We start from the raw sequence: 18916 nt of genomic DNA, 5'->3' as shown, positions 1-18916 counted from the left end.
TCCCACGGGGATAAAATTGAAAAAAGTTGAAAAAAAAGTTTTTTTTGGACTTAGTCATTTTTCCGGCGTTTATCAGACTTTCAGATAGGGGAAAGGTCATTGAGCGTTCCGATTTCAGTTCCAGAGCGATTTGCCCGATGAGTCCTTGATATTTAGTCGTTTTCAGCCAATTTTCTGAATTTTTGAAAATTTCACTTTTTTTGCGAAAATATCCACTAAATGAGGGAATAATATGTGTGAGGGTACCCCAGGAGAGTTCCAAATGTGTGTGGGTAGAATATATATCCCACGGGGATAAAATTGAAAAAAGTTGAAAAAAAAGGTTTTTTTGGACTTAGTCATTTTTCCGGCGTTTATCAGACTTTCAGATAGGGGAAAGGTCATTGAGCGTTCCGATTTCAGTTCCAGAGCGATTTGCCCGATGAGTCCTTGATATTTAGTCGTTTTCAGTCAATTTTCTGAATTTTTGAAAATTTCACTATTTTGTGAAAATATCTGCTAAATAAGGGAATAATATGTGTGAGGGTACCCCAGGAGAGTTCCAAATGTTTGTGGGTAGAATATATATCCCAAGGGGATAAAATTGAAAAAGTTGAAGAAAAAGGTTTTTTTGGACTTAGTCATTTTTCCGGCGTTTATCAGACTTTCAGAAAGGGGAAATGTCAATGAGCGTTCCGATTTCAGTTCCAGAGCGATTTGCCCGATGAGTCCTTGGTATTTAGTCGTTTTTAGCAAATTTTCTGAATTTTTGAAAATTTCACTTTTTTGTGAAAATATCCACTAAATGAGGTAATAATATGTGTGTGGGTACCCCAGGAGAGTTCCAAATGTGTGTGGGTAGAATGTATATCCAACGGTGGTAAAATTGAAAAAAGTTTAAAAAAATTTTTTTTTGGACTTAGTCATTTTTCCGGCGTTTTTCATACTTTCAGATATGGGAAATGTCAGTGAGCTTTCCGATTTCAGTTCCAGAGCAATTCGCCCGATGAGTCCTTGATATTTAGCCGTTTTCAGCCAATTTTCAGAATTTTTGAAAATTTCACTTTTTTGTGAAAATATCCACTAAATGAGGGAATAATATGTCTGAGGGTACCCCAGGAGAGTTCCAAATGTGTGTGGGTATAATGTATATCCCACGGGGTAAAATTGAAAAAAGTTGAAACAAATTTTTTTTTGGACTTAGTCATTTTTCCGGCGTTTATCAGACTTTCAGATAGGGGAAATGTCATTGAGCATTCCGATTGCAGTTGCAGAGCGATTTGCCCGATGAGTCCTTGATATTTAGTCGTTTTCAGTTAATTTTCTGAATTTTTGAAAATTTCACTTTTTTGTGAAAATATCCACTAAATGAGGGAATAATATGTGTGACGGTACCCCAGGAGAGTTCCAAATGTGTGTGGGTAGAATATTTATCCCACGGGGGTAAAATTGAAAAAAGTTTAAACAAATTTTTTTTTGGACTTAGTCATTTTTCCGGCGTATATCAGACTTTCAGATCGGGGAAATGTCATTGAGTGTTCTGATTTCAGTTCCAGAGCGATTTGCCCGATGAGTCCTTGGTATTTAGTCGTTTTTAGCCAATTTTCTGAATTTTTGAAAAATCTTTTTTTTGTGAAAATATCCATTAAATGAGGGAATATTAGGTGTGAGGGTACCCCAGGAAAGTTCCAAATGTGTGTGGTGGAATATATATCCCATGGGGGTAAAGTTGAAAAAAGTTGGAAAAAAATTTTTTTGGACTTAGTCAGTTTTCCGGTGTTTATCAGACTTTCAGGTAGGGAAAATGTCAGTGAGCGTTCCGATTTCAGTTCCAGAGCGATTCGCCCCATGAGTCCTTGATATTTAGTCGTTTTCAGTCAATTTTCTGAATTTTTGAAAATTTCACTTTTTTGTGAAAATATCCGCTAAATGAGGGAATAATTTGTGTGAGGGTACCCCAGGAGAGTTCCAAATGTGTGTGGGTAGAATATATATCCCACGTGGGTAAAATTGAAAAAAGTTGAAAAAAAAAATTTTTTCGACTTAGTGATTTTTCCGGCGTTTTTCAGACTTTCAGATAGGGGAAATGTCAGTGAGCATTCCGATTTCAGTTCCAGAGCGATTCGAACGATGAGTCCTTGATATTTAGTCGTTTTCAGCCAATTTTCAGAATTTTTGAAAATTTCACTTTTTTTGTGAAAATATCCGCTAAATGAGGGAATAATATGTGTGAGTGTACCCCAGGAGAGTTCCAAATGTGTGTGGGTAGAATATATATCCCACGGATGTAAAATTGAAAAAAGTTGAAAAAATTTATTTCTTGAACTTAGTCATTATTCCGGCGTTTATCAGACTTTCAGATAGGGGAAATGTCAGTGAGCATTCCGATTTCAGTTCCACAGTGATTCGCCCCATGAGTCCTTGATATTTAGTCGTTTTCAGCCAATATTCTGAATTTTTGAAAATTTCTCTTTTTTGTGAAAATATCCACTAAATGAGGGAATAATATGTGTGAGAGTACCCCAGGAGAGTTCCAAATGTGTGTGGGTAGAATATATATCTCACGGGGGTGTAAAATTGAAAAAAGTTGTAAAAAACATTTTTTTAGACTTAGTCATTTTTCCTGTGTTTATCAGACATTTAGATAGGGGAAATGTCAGTGAGCGTTCCGATTTCAGTTCCAGGGCGATTCGCCTGATGAGTCCTTGATATTTAGTCAATTTCAGCCAATTTTCTGAATTTTTTAAAAATGTCACTTTTTTGTGAAAATATCGGCAAAAAGAGGGAATAATATGAGTGAGGGTACCCCAGGAGAGTCCCAAATGTGTGTGGGTAGAAGATATATCCCAAGGGGGTAAAATTGTAAAAAGTTGAGAAAAAAGGTTTTTTTGGACTTAGTCATTTTTCCGGCGTTTATCAGACTTTCAGATCGGGGAAATGTCATTGAGCGTTCTGATTTCAGTTCCAGAGCGATTTGCCCGATGAGTCCTTGATATTTAGTCGTTTTCATCAGTCAATTTTCAAAATTTTGGAAAATTTCACTTTTTTGTGAAAATATCCACTAAATGAGGTAATAATATGTGTGAGGGTACCCCAGGAGAGTTCCAAATGTGTGTGGGTAGAATATATATCCCACGGTGTAAAAGTGAAAAAAGTTGAATCAAATTTTTTTTTGGACTTAGTCATTTTTCCGACGTTCATCAGACCTTCAGATAGGGGAAATGTCAGTGAGCATTCCGATTTCAGTTCCAGAGCAATTCGCGCGATGAGTCCTTGATATTTAGCCGTTTTCAGCCAATTTTCAGAATTTTTGAAAATTTCACTTTTTTGTGAAAATATTCACTAAATGAGGGAATAATATGTCTGAGGGTACCCCAGGAGAGTTCCAAATGTGTGTGGGTAGAATATATATCCCACGGGGGTAAAATTGAAAAAAGTTGAAAAAACATTTTTTTAGACTTAGTCATTTTTCCGGCGTTTTTCAGACTTTCAGATAGGGGAAATGTCAGTGAGCTTTCCGATTTCAGTTCCAGAGTAATTCGAACGATGAGTCCTTGATATTTAGCAGTTTTCAGCCAATTTTCAGAATTTTTGAAAATTTCACTTTTTTGTGAAAATATTCACTAAATGAGGGAATAATATGTCTGAGGGTACCCCAGGAGAGTTCCAAATGTGTGTGGGTATAATGTATATCCCACGGGGTAAAATTGAAAAAAGTTGAAACAAATTTTTTTTTGGACTTAGTCATTTTTCCGGCGTTTATCAGACTTTCAGATAGGGGAAATGTCATTGAGCATTCCGATTTCAGTTGCAGAGCGATTTGCCCGATGAGTCCTTGATATTTAGTCGTTTTCAGTTAATTTTCTGAATTTTTGAAAATTTCACTTTTTTGTGAAAATATCCACTAAATGAGGGAATAATATGTGTGACGGTACCCCAGGAGAGTTCCAAATGTGTGTGGGTAGAATATATATCCCACGGGGGTAAAATTGAAAAAAGTTTAAAAAAAAGTTTTTTTTGGACTTAGTCATTTTTCCGGCGTTTATCAGACTTTCAGAAAGGGGAAATGTCAATGAGCGTTCCGATTTCAGTTCCAGAGCGATTCGCCCGATGAGTCCTTGATATTTAGTCGTTTTCAGTCAATTTTCTGAATTTTTGAAAATTTCACTTTTTTGTGAAAATATTCACTAAATGAGGGAATAATATGTGTGAGGGTACCCCAGGAGAGTTCCAAATGTGTGTTGATATAATGTATATCCCACGGGGTAAAATTGAAAAAAGTTGAAACAAATTTTTTTTTGGACTTAGTCATTTTTCCGGCGTATATCAGACTTTCAGATCGGGGAAATGTCATTGAGTGTTCTGATTTCAGTTCCAGAGCGATTTGCCCGATGAGTCCTTGATATTTAGTCGTTTTCAGCCAATTTTCTGAATTTTTGAAAATTTCACTTTTTTGTGAAAATATCCCCTAAATGAGGGAATAATATGTGTGAGGGTACCCCAGGAGAGTTCCAAATGTGTGTGGGTAGAATGATTATCCCAAGGGGGTAAAATTGAAAAACGTTGAAACCATTTTTTTTTTGGACTTAGTCTTTTTTCCGGCGTTTATCAGACTTTCAGATAGGGGAAATGTCAGTGAGCGTTCCGATTTCAGTTCCAGAGAGATTTGCCCTATTAGTACTTGATATTTAGTCGTTTTCTGCCAATTTTCAGAATTTTGAAAATTTCACTTTTTTGTGAAAATATCCACTAAATGAGGGAATAACATGTGTGAGGGTACCCCAGGAGAGTTCCAAATGTGTGTGGGTAGAATATATATCCCACGGGGGTAAAATTGAAAAAAGTTGAAAAAATATTTTTTTAGACTTAGTCATTTTTCCGGCGTTTTTCAGACTTTCAGATAGGGGAAATGTCAGTGAGCTTTCCGATTTCAGTTCCAGAGTGATTCGAACGATGAGTCCTTGATATTTAGTCGTTTTCAGCCAATCTTCTGAATTTTTGAAAATTTCACTTTTTTGTGAAAATATCCGCTAAATGAGGGAATAATATTTGTGAGGGTACCCCAGGAGAGTTCCAAATGTGTGTGGGTAGAATATATATCCCACGGGGGTAAAATTGAAATAAGTTGAAAAACAATTTTTTTTGGACTTAGTCATTTTTCCGGCGTTTATCAGACTTTCAGATAGGGGAAATGTCAGTGAGCGTTCCGATTTCAGTTCCAGAGCGATTTGCCCTATTAGTACTTGATATTTAGTCGTTTTCTGCCAATTTTCAGAATTTTGAAAATTTCACTTTTTTGTGAAAATATCCACTAAATGAGGGAATAACATGTGTGAGGGTACCCCAGGAGAGTTCCAAATGTGTGAGGGTAGAATATATATCCCACGGGGGTAAAATTAAAAAAAAGTTGAAAAATTTTTTTTGTTGGACTTAGTCATTTTTCCGGTGTTTATCAGACTTTCAGATAGGGGAAATGTCAGTGAGCATTCCGATTTCAGTTCCAGAGCGATTCGCACCATGAGTCCTTGATATTTAGTCGTTTTCAGACAATTTTCTGAATTTTTGAAAATTTCACTTTTTTGTGAAAATATCCACTAAATGAGGGAATAATATGTGTGAGGGTACCCCAGGTGAGTTCCAAATGTGTGTTGGTAGAATTAATATCCCACGGGGGTAATATTGAAAAATTTTGAAAACAATTTTTTTGTGGACTCAGTCATTTTTCCGGCGTTTATCAGACTTTCAGATAGGGGAAATGTCAGTGAGCGTTCCGATTTCAGTTCCAGAGCGATTCGCGCTATTAGTACTTGATATTTAGTCGTTTTCTGCCAATTCTCAGAATTTTGAAAATTTCACTTTTTTGTGAAAATATCCACTAAATGAGGAAATAATATGTGTGAGAGTACCCCAGGAGAGTTCCAAATGTGTGTGGGTAGAATATATATCCCACGGGGGTAAAATTGAAAAAATGTGAAAAAAAATTTTTGTTGGACTTAGTCATTTTTCCGGCGTTTATCAGACTTTCAGATAGGGGAAATGTCAGTGAGCATTCCGATTTCACTTCCAGAGTGATTCGCCCCATGAGTCCATGATATTTAGTCGTTTTCAGCCAATTTTCTGAATTTTTGAAAATTTCACTTTTTTGTGAAAATATCCACTAAATGAGGGAATAATATGTGTGAGGGTACCCCAGGAGAGTTCCAAATGTGTGTGGGTAGAATATATATCCCACGGGCGTAAAATTGAAAAAAGTTGAAAAAAATTTTTTTTGGACTTAGTCATTTTTCCGGCATTTATCAGACTTTCAGATAGGGGAAATGTCAGTGAGCATTCCGATTTCAGTTCCAGAGCGATTTGCCCCATGAGTCCTTGATATTTAGTCGTTTTCAGCCAATTTAATGAATTTTTGAAAATTTCACTTTTTTGTGAAAATATCCCCTAAATGAGGGAATAATATGTGTGAGGGTACCCCAGGAGAGTTCCAAATGTGTGTGGGTAGAATTAATATCACAAGGGGGTAAAATTGAAAAACGTTGAAAACAATTTTTTTTTGGACTTAGTCTTTTTTCCGGCGTTTATCAGACTTTCAGATAGGGGAAATGTCAGTGAGCGTTCCGATTTCAGTTCCAGAGCGATTTGCCCTATTAGTACTTGATATTTAGTCGTTTTCTGCCAATTTTCAGAATTTTGAAAATTTCACTTTTTTGTGAAAATATCCACTAAATGAGGGAATAATATGTGTGAGGGTACCCCAGGAGAGTTCCAAATGTGTGAGGGTAGAATATATATCCCACGGGGGTGAAATTGAAAAAAGTTGAAAAAATTTTTTTGTTGGACTTAGTTATTTTTCCGGCATTTATCAGACTTTCAGATAGGGGAAATGTGAGTGAGCATTCCGATTTCACTTCCAGAGTGATTCGCCCCATGAGTCCATGATATTTAGTCGTTTTCAGCCAATTTTCTGAATTTTTGAAAATTTCACTTTTTTGTGAAAATATCCACTAAATGAGGGAATAATATGTGTGAGGGTACCCCAGGAGAGTTCCAAATGTGTGTGGGTAGAATTAATATCACACGGGGGTAAATTGAAAAACGTTGAAAACAATTTTTTTTTGGACTTAGTCTTTTTTCCGCCGTTTATCAGACTTTCAGAGAGGGGAAATGTCAGTGAGCGTTCCGATTTCAGTTCCAGAGCGATTCGCCCTATTAGTACTTGATATTTAGTCGTTTTCTGCCAATTTTCAGAATTTTGAAAATGTCACTTTTTTGTGAAAATATCTACTAAATGAGGGAATAATATGTGTGAGGGTACCCCAGGAGAGTTCCAAATGTGTGAGGGTAGAATATATATCCCACGGAGGTAAAATTGAAAAAAGTTGAAAAAAATTTTTTGTTGGACTTAGTCATTTTTCCGGCGTTTATCAGACTTTCAGATAGGGGAAATGTCAGTGAGCATTCCGATTTCAGTTCCAGAGCGATTCGCCCCATGAGTCCTTGATATTTAATCGTTTTCAGCCAATTTTCTGAATTTTTTAAAATTTTTCTTTTTTGTGAAAATAACTACTAAATGAGGGAATAATATGTGTGAGGGTACCCCAGGAGAGTTCCAAATGTGTGTGGGTAGAATATAAATCCCACGGGGGTAAAATTGAAAAAAGTTGAAAAAAATTTTTTTTTTGGACTTAGTCATTTTTCCGGCGTTTATCAGACTTTCAGATAGGGGAAATGTCAGTGAGCGTTCCGATTTCAGTTCCAGAGCGATTCACGCTATTAGTACTTGATATTTAGTCGTTTTCTGCCAATATTCAGAATTTTGAAAATGTCACTTTTTTGTGAAAATATCCACTAAATGAGGGAATACTATGTGTGAGGGTACCCCAGGAGAGTTCCAAATGTGTGTGGGTAGAATTAATATCACAAGGGAGTAAATTGAAAAACGTTGAAAACAATTTTTTTTTGGACTTAGTCTTTTTTCCGGCGTTTATCAGACTTTCAGATAGGGGAAATGTCAGTGAGCGTTCCGATTTCAGTTCCAGAGCGATTCGCCCTATTAGTACTTGATATTTAGTCGTTTTGTGCCAATTCTCAGAATTTTGAAAATTTCTCTTTTTTGTGAAAATATCCACTAAATGAGAGAATAATATATGTGAGGGTACCCCAGGAGAGTTCCAAATGTGTGTGGGTAGAATAGGTATCCCACGTGGGTAAAATTGAAAAAAGTTTAAAAAAATTTTTTTTTGGACTTAGTCATTTTTCCGGCATTTATCAGACTTTCAGATAGGGGAAATGTCAGTGAGCATTCCGATTTCAGTTCCAGAGCGATTCGCCCCATGAGTCCTTGATATTTAGTCGTTTTCAGCCAATTTTCTGAATTTTTGAAAATTTCACTTTTTTGTGAAAATATCCACTAAATGAGGAAATAATATGTGTGAGGGTACCCCAGGAGAGTTCCAAATGTGTGTGGGTAGAATTAATATCACAAGGGGGTAAATTGAAAAACGTTGAAAACAATTTTTTTTTGGACTTAGTCTTTTTTCCGCCGTTTATCAGACTTTCAGATAGGGGAAATGTCAGTGAGCATTCCGATTTCAGTTCCAGAGCGATTCGCCCTATTAGTACTTGATATTTAGTCGTTTTCTGCCAATTTTCTGAATTTTTGAAAATTTCACTTTTTTGTGAAAATATCCACTAAATGAGGAAATAATATGTGTGAGGGTACACCAGGAGAGTTCCAAATGTGTGTGGGTAGAATATATATCCCACAGGCGTAAAATTGAAAAAAGTTGAAAAAAATTTTTTTTGGACTTAGTCATTTTACTGGCATTTATCAGACTTTCAGATAGGGGAAATGTCAGTGAGCATTCCGATTTCAGTTCCAGAGCGATTCGCCCCATGAGTCCTTGATATTTAGTCGTTTTCAGCCAATTTTCTGAATTTTTGAAAATTTTACTTTTTTGTGAAAATATCCACTAAATGAGGGAATACTATGTGTTAGGGTACCCCAGGAGAGTTCCAAATGTGTGTGGGTAGAATTAATATCACAAGGGGGTAAATTGAAAAACGTTGAAAACAATTTTTTTTTGGACTTAGTCTTTTTTCCGCCGTTTATCAGACTTTCAGATAGGGGAAATGTCAGTGAGCGTTCCGATTTCAGTTCCAGAGCAATTCGCCCTATTAGTACTTGATATTTAGTCGTTTTCTGCCAATTTTCATAATTTTGAAAATGTTACTTTTTTGTGAAAATATCCACTAAATGAGGGAATAATATGTGTGAGGGTACCCCAGGAGTGTTCCAAATGTGTGAGGGTAGAATATATATCCCACGGAGGTAAAATTGAAAAAAGTTGAAAAAAAATTTTTGTTGGACTTAGTCATTTTTCCGGCGTTTATCAGACTTTCAGATAGGGGAAATGTCAGTGAGCATTCCGATTTCAGTTCCAGAGCGATTCGCCCCATGAGTCCTTGATATTTAGTCGTTTTCAGCCAATTTTCTGAATTTTTTAAAATTTTACTTTTTTGTGAAAATAACCACTAAATGAGGGAATAATATGTGTGAGGGTACCCCAGGAGAGTTCCAAATGTGTGTGGGTAGAATATATATCCCACGGGCGTAAAATTGAAAAAAGTTGAAAAAAATTTTTTTTAGACTTAGTCATTTTTCCGGCATTTATCAGACTTTCAGATAGGGGAAATGTCAGTGAGCATTCCGATTTCAGTTCCAGAGCGATGCGCCCCATGAGTCCTTGATATTTAGTCGTTTTCAGCCAATTTTCTGAATTTTTGAAAATTTCACTTTTTTTGTGAAAATATCCACTAAATGAGGGAATAATATGTGTGAGGGTACCCCAGGAGAGTTCCAAATGTGTGTGGGTAGAATTAATATCACACGGGGGTAAATTGAAAAACGTTGAAAACTATTTTTTTTTGGACTTAGTCTTTTTTCCGCTGTTTATCAGACTTTCAGATAGGGGAAATGTCAGTGAGCGTTCCGATTTCAGTTCCAGAGCGATTCGCCCTATTAGTACTTGATATTTAGTCGTTTTCTGCCAATTTTCAGAATTTTGAAAATGTCACTTTTTTGTGAAAATATCTACTAAATGAGGGAATAATATGTGTGAGGGTACCCCAGGAGAGTTCCAAATGTGTGAGGGTAGAATATATCCCACGGAGGTAAAATTGAAAAAAGTTGAAAAAAATTTTTTGTTGGACTTAGTCATTTTTCCGGCGTTTATCAGACTTTCAGATAGGGGAAATGTCAGTGAGCATTCCGATTTCAGTTCCAGAGCGATTCGCCCCATGAGTCCTTGATATTTAATCGTTTTCAGCCAATTTTCTGAATTTTTTAAAATTTTTCTTTTTTGTGAAAATAACTACTAAATGAGGGAATAATATGTGTGAGGGTACCCCAGGAGAGTTCCAAATGTGTGTGGGTAGAATATAAATCCCACGGGGGTAAAATTGAAAAAAGTTGAAAAAAATTTTTTTTTTGGACTTAGTCATTTTTCCGGCGTTTATCAGACTTTCAGATAGGGGAAATGTCAGTGAGCGTTCCGATTTCAGTACCAGAGCGATTCACGCTATTAGTACTTGATATTTAGTCGTTTTCTGCCAATATTCAGAATTTTGAAAATGTCACTTTTTTGTGAAAATATCCACTAAATGAGGGAATAATATGTGTGAGGGTACCCCAGGAGAGTTCCAAATGTGTGCGGTTAGAATATATATCCCACGGGGGTAAAATTGAAAAAAGTTGAAAAAAAATTTTTGTTGGACTTAGTCATTTTTCCGGCGTTTATCAGACTTTCAGATAGGGGAAATGTCAGTGAGCATTCCGATTTCAGTTCCAGAGCGATTCGCCCCATGAGTCCTTGATATTTAGTCGTTTTCAGCCAATTTTCTGAATTTTTGAAAATTTTACTTTTTTGTGAAAATATCCACTAAATGAGGGAATACTATGTGTGAGGGTACCCCAGGAGAGTTCCAAATGTGTGTGGGTAGAATTAATATCACAAGGGGGTAAATTGAAAAACGTTGAAAACAATTTTTTTTTGGACTTAGTCTTTTTTCCGCTGTTTATCAGACTTTCAGATAGGGTAAATGTCAGTGAGCGTTCCGATTTCAGTTCCAGAGCAATTCGCCCTATTACTACTTGATATTTAGTCATTTTCTGCCAATTTTCAGAATTTTGAAAATGTCACTTTTTTGTGAAAATATCCACTAAATGAGGGAATAATATGTGTTAGGATACCCCAGGAGAGTTCCAAATGTGTGAGGGTAGAATATATATCCCACGGGGGTAAAATTGAAAAAAGTTGAAAAAAAATTTTTGTTGGACTTAGTCATTTTTCCGGCGTTTATCAGACTTTCAGATAGGGGAAATGTCAGTGAGCATTCCGATTTCAGTTCCAGAGCGTTTCGACCCATGAGTCCTTGATATTTAGTCGTTTTCAGCCAATTTTCTGAATTTTTGAAAATTTTACTTTTTTGTGAAAATATCCACTAAATGAGGGAATACTATGTGTGAGGGTACCCCAGGAGAGTTCCAAATGTGTGTGGGTAGAATTAATATCACAAGGGGGTAAATTGAAAAACGTTGAAAACAATTTTTTTTTGGACTTAGTCTTTTTTCCGGCGTTTATCAGACTTTCAGATAGGGGAAATGTCAGTGAGCGTTCCGATTTCAGTTCCAGAGCGATTCGCCCTATTAGTACTTGATATTTAGTCGTTTTGTGCCAATTCTCAGAATTTTGAAAATTTCTCTTTTTTGTGAAAATATCCACTAAATGAGAGAATAATATATTTGAGGGTACCCCAGGAGAGTTCCAAATGTGTGTGGGTAGAATAGGTATCCCACGTGGGTAAAATTGAAAAAAGTTTAAAAAAATTTTTTTTTGGACTTAGTCATTTTTCCGGCATTTATCAGACTTTCAGATAGGGGAAATGTCAGTGAGCATTCCGATTTCAGTTCCAGAGCGATGCGCCCCATGAGTCCTTGATATTTAGTCGTTTTCAGCCAATTTTCTGAATTTTTGAAAATTTCACTTTTTTGTGAAAATATCCACTAAATGAGGGAATAATATGTGTGAGGGTACCCCAGGAGAGTTCCAAATGTGTGAGGGTAGAATTAATATCCCACGGGGGTAATATTGAAAAACGTTGAAAACAATTTTTTTTTGGACTTAGTAATTTTTCCGGCGTTTATCAGACTTTCAGATAGGGTAAATGTCAGTGAGCGTTCCGATTTCAGTTCCAGAGCGATTCGCCCTATTAGTACTTTATATTTAGTCGTTTTCTGCCAATTCTCAGAATTTTGAAAATTTCACTTTTTTGTGAAAATATCCACTAAATGAGGGAATAATATGTGTGAGGGTACCCCAGGAGAGTTCCAAATGTGTGTGGGTAGAATAGATATCCCACGTGGGTAAAATTGTAAAAAGTTTAAAAAAATTTTTTTTTGGACTTAGTCATTTTTCCGGCATTTATCAGACTTTCAGATAGGGGAAATGTCAGTGAGCATTCCGATTTCAGTTCCAGAGCGATTTGCCCCATGAGTCCTTGATATTTAGTCGTTTTCAGCCAATTTAATGAATTTTTGAAAATGTCACTTTTTTGTGAAAATATCCCCTAAATGAGGGAATAATATGTGTGAGGGTACCCCAGGAGAGTTCCAAATGTGTGTGGGTAGAATTAATATCACAAGGGGGTAAAATTGAAAAACGTTGAAAACAATTTTTTTTTGGACTTAGTCTTTTTTCCGGCGTTTATCAGACTTTCAGATAGGGGAAATGTCAGTGAGCGTTCCGATTTCAGTTCCAGAGCGATTTGCCCTATTAGTACTTGATATTTAGTCGTTTTCTGCCAATTTTCAGAATTTTGAAAATTTCACTTTTTTGTGAAAATATCCACTAAATGAGGGAATAATATGTGTGAGGGTACCCCAGGAGAGTTCCAAATGTGTGAGGGTAGAATATATATCCCACGGGGGTGAAATTGAAAAAAGTTGAAAAAATTTTTTTGTTGGACTTAGTTATTTTTCCGGCATTTATCAGACTTTCAGATAGGGGAAATGTGAGTGAGCATTCCGATTTCACTTCCAGAGTGATTCGCCCCATGAGTCCATGATATTTAGTCGTTTTCAGCCAATTTTCTGAATTTTTGAAAATTTCACTTTTTTGTGAAAATATCCACTAAATGAGGGAATAATATGTGTGAGGGTACCCCAGGAGAGTTCCAAATGTGTGTGGGTAGAATATATATCCCACGGGCGTAAAATTGAAAAAAGTTGAAAAAAATTTTTTTTAGACTTAGTCATTTTTCCGGCATTTATCAGACTTTCAGATAGGGGAAATGTCAGTGAGCATTCCGATTTCAGTTCCAGAGCGATGCGCCCCATGAGTCCTTGATATTTAGTCGTTTTCAGCCAATTTTCTGAATTTTTGAAAATTTCACTTTTTTTGTGAAAATATCCACTAAATGAGGGAATAATATGTGTGAGGGTACCCCAGGAGAGTTCCAAATGTGTGTGGGTAGAATTAATATCACACGGGGGTAAATTGAAAAACGTTGAAAACAATTTTTTTTTGGACTTAGTCTTTTTTCCGCCGTTTATCAGACTTTCAGATAGGGGAAATGTCAGTGAGCGTTCCGATTTCAGTTCCAGAGCGATTCGCCCTATTAGTACTTGATATTTAGTCGTTTTCTGCCAATTTTCAGAATTTTGAAAATGTCACTTTTTTGTGAAAATATCTACTAAATGAGGGAATAATATGTGTGAGGGTACCCCAGGAGAGTTCCAAATGTGTGAGGGTAGAATATATATCCCACGGAGGTAAAATTGAAAAAAGTTGAAAAAAAATTTTTGTTGGACTTAGTCATTTTTCCGGCGTTTATCAGACTTTCAGATAGGGGAAATGTCAGTGAGCATTCCGATTTCAGTTCCAGAGCGATTCGCCCCATGAGTCCTTGATATTTAATCGTTTTCAGCCAATTTTCTGAATTTTTTAAAATTTTTCTTTTTTGTGAAAATAACTACTAAATGAGGGAATAATATGTGTGAGGGTACCCCAGGAGAGTTCCAAATGTGTGTGGGTAGAATATAAATCCCACGGGGGTAAAATTGAAAAAAGTTGAAAAAAAATTTTTGTTGGACTTAGTCATTTTTCCGGCGTTTATCAGACTTTCAGATAGGGGAAATGTCAGTGAGCATTCCCATTTCAGTTCCAGAGCGATTCGCCCCATGAGTCCTTGATATTTAGTCGTTTTCAGCCAATTTTCTGAATTTTTGAAAATTTTACTTTTTTGTGAAAATATCCACTAAATGAGGGAATACTATGTGTGAGGGTACCCCAGGAGAGTTCCAAATGTGTGTGGGTAGAATTAATATCACAAGGGGGTAAATTGAAAAACGTTGAAAACAATTTTTTTTTGGACTTAGTCTTTTTTCCGCTGTTTATCAGACTTTCAGATAGGGGAAATGTCAGTGAGCGTTCCGATTTCAGTTCCAGAGCAATTCGCCCTATTACTACTTGATATTTAGTCGTTTTCTGCCAATTTTCAGAATTTTGAAAATGTCACTTTTTTGTGAAAATATCCACTAAATGAGGGAATAATATGTGTTAGGGTACCCCAGGAGAGTTCCAAATGTGTGTGGGTAGAATTAATATCACAAGGGGGTAAATTGAAAAACGTTGAAAACAATTTTTTTTTGGACTTAGTCTTTTTTCCGGCGTTTATCAGACTTTCAGATAGGGGAAATGTCAGTGAGCGTTCCGATTTCAGTTCCAGAGCGATTCGCCCTATTAGTACTTGATATTTAGTCGTTTTGTGCCAATTCTCAGAATTTTGAAAATTTCTCTTTTTTGTGAAAATATCCACTAAATGAGAGAATAATATATGTGAGGGTACCCCAGGAGAGTTCCAAATGTGTGTGGGTAGAATAGGTATCCCACGTGGGTAAAATTGAAAAAAGTTTAAAAAAATTTTTTTTTGGACTTAGTCATTTTTCCGGCATTTATCAGACTTTCAGATAGGGGAAATGTCAGTGAGCATTCCGATTTCAGTTCCAGAGCGATTCGCCCCATGAGTCCTTGATATTTAGTCATTTTCAGCCAATTTTCTGAATTTTTGAAAATTTCACTTTTTTGTGAAAATATCCACTAAATGAGGAAATAATATGTGTGAGGGTACCCCAGGAGAGTTCCAAATGTGTGTGGGTAGAATTAATATCACAAGGGGGTAAATTGAAAAACGTTGAAAACAATTTTTTTTTGGACTTAGTCTTTTTTCCGCTGTTTATCAGACTTTCAGATAGGGTAAATGTCAGTGAGCGTTCCGATTTCAGTTCCAGAGCGATTCGCCCTATTAGTACTTGATATTTAGTCGTTTTGTGCCAATTCTCAGAATTTTGAAAATTTCTCTTTTTTGTGAAAATATCCACTAAATGAGAGAATAATATATTTGAGGGTACCCCAGGAGAGTTCCAAATGTGTGTGGGTAGAATAGGTATCCCACGTGGGTAAAATTGAAAAAAGTTTAAAAAAATTTTTTTTTGGACTTAGTCATTTTTCCGGCATTTATCAGACTTTCAGATAGGGGAAATGTCAGTGAGCATTCCGATTTCAGTTCCAGAGCGATGCGCCCCATGAGTCCTTGATATTTAGTCGTTTTCAGCCAATTTTCTGAATTTTTGAAAATTTCACTTTTTTGTGAAAATATCCACTAAATGAGGGAATAATATGTGTGAGGGTACCCCAGGAGAGTTCCAAATGTGTGAGGGTAGAATTAATATCCCACGGGGGTAATATTGAAAAACGTTGAAAACAATTTTTTTTTGGACTTAGTAATTTTTCCGGCGTTTATCAGACTTTCAGATAGGGGAAATGTCAGTGAGCGTTCCGATTTCAGTTCCAGAGCGATTCGCCCTATTAGTACTTTATATTTAGTCGTTTTCTGCCAATTCTCAGAATTTTGAAAATTTCACTTTTTTGTGAAAATATCCACTAAATGAGGGAATAATATGTGTGAGGGTACCCCAGGAGAGTTCCAAATGTGTGTGGGTAGAATAGATATCCCACGTGGGTAAAATTGTAAAAAGTTTAAAAAAATTTTTTTTTGGACTTAGTCATTTTTCCGGCATTTATCAGACTTTCAGATAGGGGAAATGTCAGTGAGCATTCCGATTTCAGTTCCAGAGCGATTTGCCCCATGAGTCCTTGATATTTAGTCGTTTTCAGCCAATTTAATGAATTTTTGAAAATGTCACTTTTTTGTGAAAATATCCCCTAAATGAGGGAATAATATGTGTGAGGGTACCCCAGGAGAGTTCCAAATGTGTGTGGGTAGAATTAATATCACAAGGGGGTGAAATTGAAAAAAGTTGAAAAAATTTTTTTGTTGGACTTAGTTATTTTTCCGGCATTTATCAGACTTTCAGATAGGGGAAATGTGAGTGAGCATTCCGATTTCACTTCCAGAGTGATTCGCCCAATGAGTCCATGATATTTAGTCGTTTTCAGCCAATTTTCTGAATTTTTGAAAATTTCACTTTTTTGTGAAAATATCCACTAAATGAGGGAATAATATGTGTGAGGGTACCCCAGGAGAGTTCCAAATGTGTGTGGGTAGAATATATATCCCACGGGCGTAAAATTGAAAAAAGTTGAAAAAAATTTTTTTTAGACTTAGTCATTTTTCCGGCATTTATCAGACTTTCAGATAGGGGAAATGTCAGTGAGCATTCCGATTTCAGTTCCAGAGCGATGCGCCCCATGAGTCCTTGATATTTAGTCGTTTTCAGCCAATTTTCTGAATTTTTGAAAATTTCACTTTTTTTGTGAAAATATCCACTAAATGAGGGAATAATATGTGTGAGGGTACCCCAGGAGAGTTCCAAATGTGTGTGGGTAGAATTAATATCACACGGGGGTAAATTGAAAAACGTTGAAAACAATTTTTTTTTGGACTCAGTCTTTTTTCCGCCGTTTATCAGACTTTCAGATAGGGGAAATGTCAGTGAGCGTTCCGATTTCAGTTCCAGAGCGATTCGCCCTATTAGTACTTGATATTTAGTCGTTTTCTGCCAATTTTCAGAATTTTGAAAATGTCACTTTTTTGTGAAAATATCTACTAAATGAGGGAATAATATGTGTGAGGGTACCCCAGGAGAGTTCCAAATGTGTGAGGGTAGAATATATATCCCACGGAGGTAAAATTGAAAAAAGTTGAAAAAAAATTTTTGTTGGACTTAGTCATTTTTCCGGCGTTTATCAGACTTTCAGATAGGGGAAATGTCAGTGAGCATTCCGATTTCAGTTCCAGAGCGATTCGCCCCATGAGTCCTTGATATTTAATCGTTTTCAGCCAATTTTCTGAATTTTTTAAAATTTTTCTTTTTTGTGAAAATAACTACTAAATGAGGGAATAATATGTGTGAGGGTACCCCAGGAGAGTTCCAAATGTGTGTGGGTAGAATATAAATCCCACGGGGGTAAAATTGAAAAAAGTTGAAAAAAATTTTTTTTTTGGACTTAGTCATTTTTCCGGCGTTTATCAGACTTTCAGATAGGGGAAATGTCAGTGAGCGTTCCGATTTCAGTTCCAGAGCGATTCACGCTATTAGTACTTGATATTTAGTCGTTTTCTGCCAATATTCAGAATTTTGAAAATGTCACTTTTTTGTGAAAATATCCACTAAATGAGGGAATAATATGTGTGAGGGTACCCCAGGAGAGTTCCAAATGTGTGCGGTTAGAATATATATCCCACGGGGGTAAAATTGAAAAAAGTTGAAAAAAAATTTTTGTTGGACTTAGTCATTTTTCCGGCGTTTATCAGACTTTCAGATAGGGGAAATGTCAGTGAGCATTCCCATTTCAGTTCCAGAGCGATTCGCCCCATGAGTCCTTGATATTTAGTCGTTTTCAGCCAATTTTCTGAATTTTTGAAAATTTTACTTTTTTGTGAAAATATCCACTAAATGAGGGAATACTATGTGTGAGGGTACCCCAGGAGAGTTCCAAATGTGTGTGGGTAGAATTAATATCACAAGGGGGTAAATTGAAAAACGTTGAAAACAATTTTTTTTTGGACTTAGTCTTTTTTCCGCTGTTTATCAGACTTTCAGATAGGGGAAATGTCAGTGAGCGTTCCGATTTCAGTTCCAGAGCAATTCGCCCTATTACTACTTGATATTTAGTCGTTTTCTGCCAATTTTCAGAATTTTGAAAATGTCACTTTTTTGTGAAAATATCCACTAAATGAGGGAATAATATGTGTTAGGGTACCCCAGGAGAGTTCCAAATGTGTGTGGGTAGAATTAATATCACAAGGGGGTAAATTGAAAAACGTTGAAAACAATTTTTTTTTGGACTTAGTCTTTTTTCCGGCGTTTATCAGACTTTCAGATAGGGGAAATGTCAGTGAGCGTTCCGATTTCAGTTCCAGAGCGATTCGCCCTATTAGTACTTGATATTTAGTCGTTTTGTGCCAATTCTCAGAATTTTGAAAATTTCTCTTTTTTGTGAAAATATCCACTAAATGAGAGAATAATATATGTGAGGGTACCCCAGGAGAGTTCCAAATGTGTGTGGGTAGAATAGGTATCCCACGTGGGTAAAATTGAAAAAAGTTTAAAAAAAATTTTTTTTGGACTTAGTCATTTTTCCGGCATTTATCAGACTTTCAGATAGGGGAAATGTCAGTGAGCATTCCGATTTCAGTTCCAGAGCGATTCGCCCCATGAGTCCTTGATATTTAGTCGTTTTCAGCCAATTTTCTGAATTTTTGAAAATTTCACTTTTTTGTGAAAATATCCACTAAATGAGGAAATAATATGTGTGAGGGTACCCCAGGAGAGTTCCAAATGTGTGTGGGTAGAATTAATATCACAAGGGGGTAAATTGAAAAACGTTGAAAACAATTTTTTTTTGGACTTAGTCTT

Source organism: Phyllobates terribilis, unplaced genomic scaffold, assembly GCF_046119375.1.
Source record: "Phyllobates terribilis strain yellow unplaced genomic scaffold, ASM4611937v1 Scaffold_8__6_contigs__length_399053987, whole genome shotgun sequence".
Lineage (NCBI taxonomy): Eukaryota > Metazoa > Chordata > Amphibia > Anura > Dendrobatidae > Phyllobates > Phyllobates terribilis.
Note: the sequence above shows the minus strand (reverse complement) of the source record.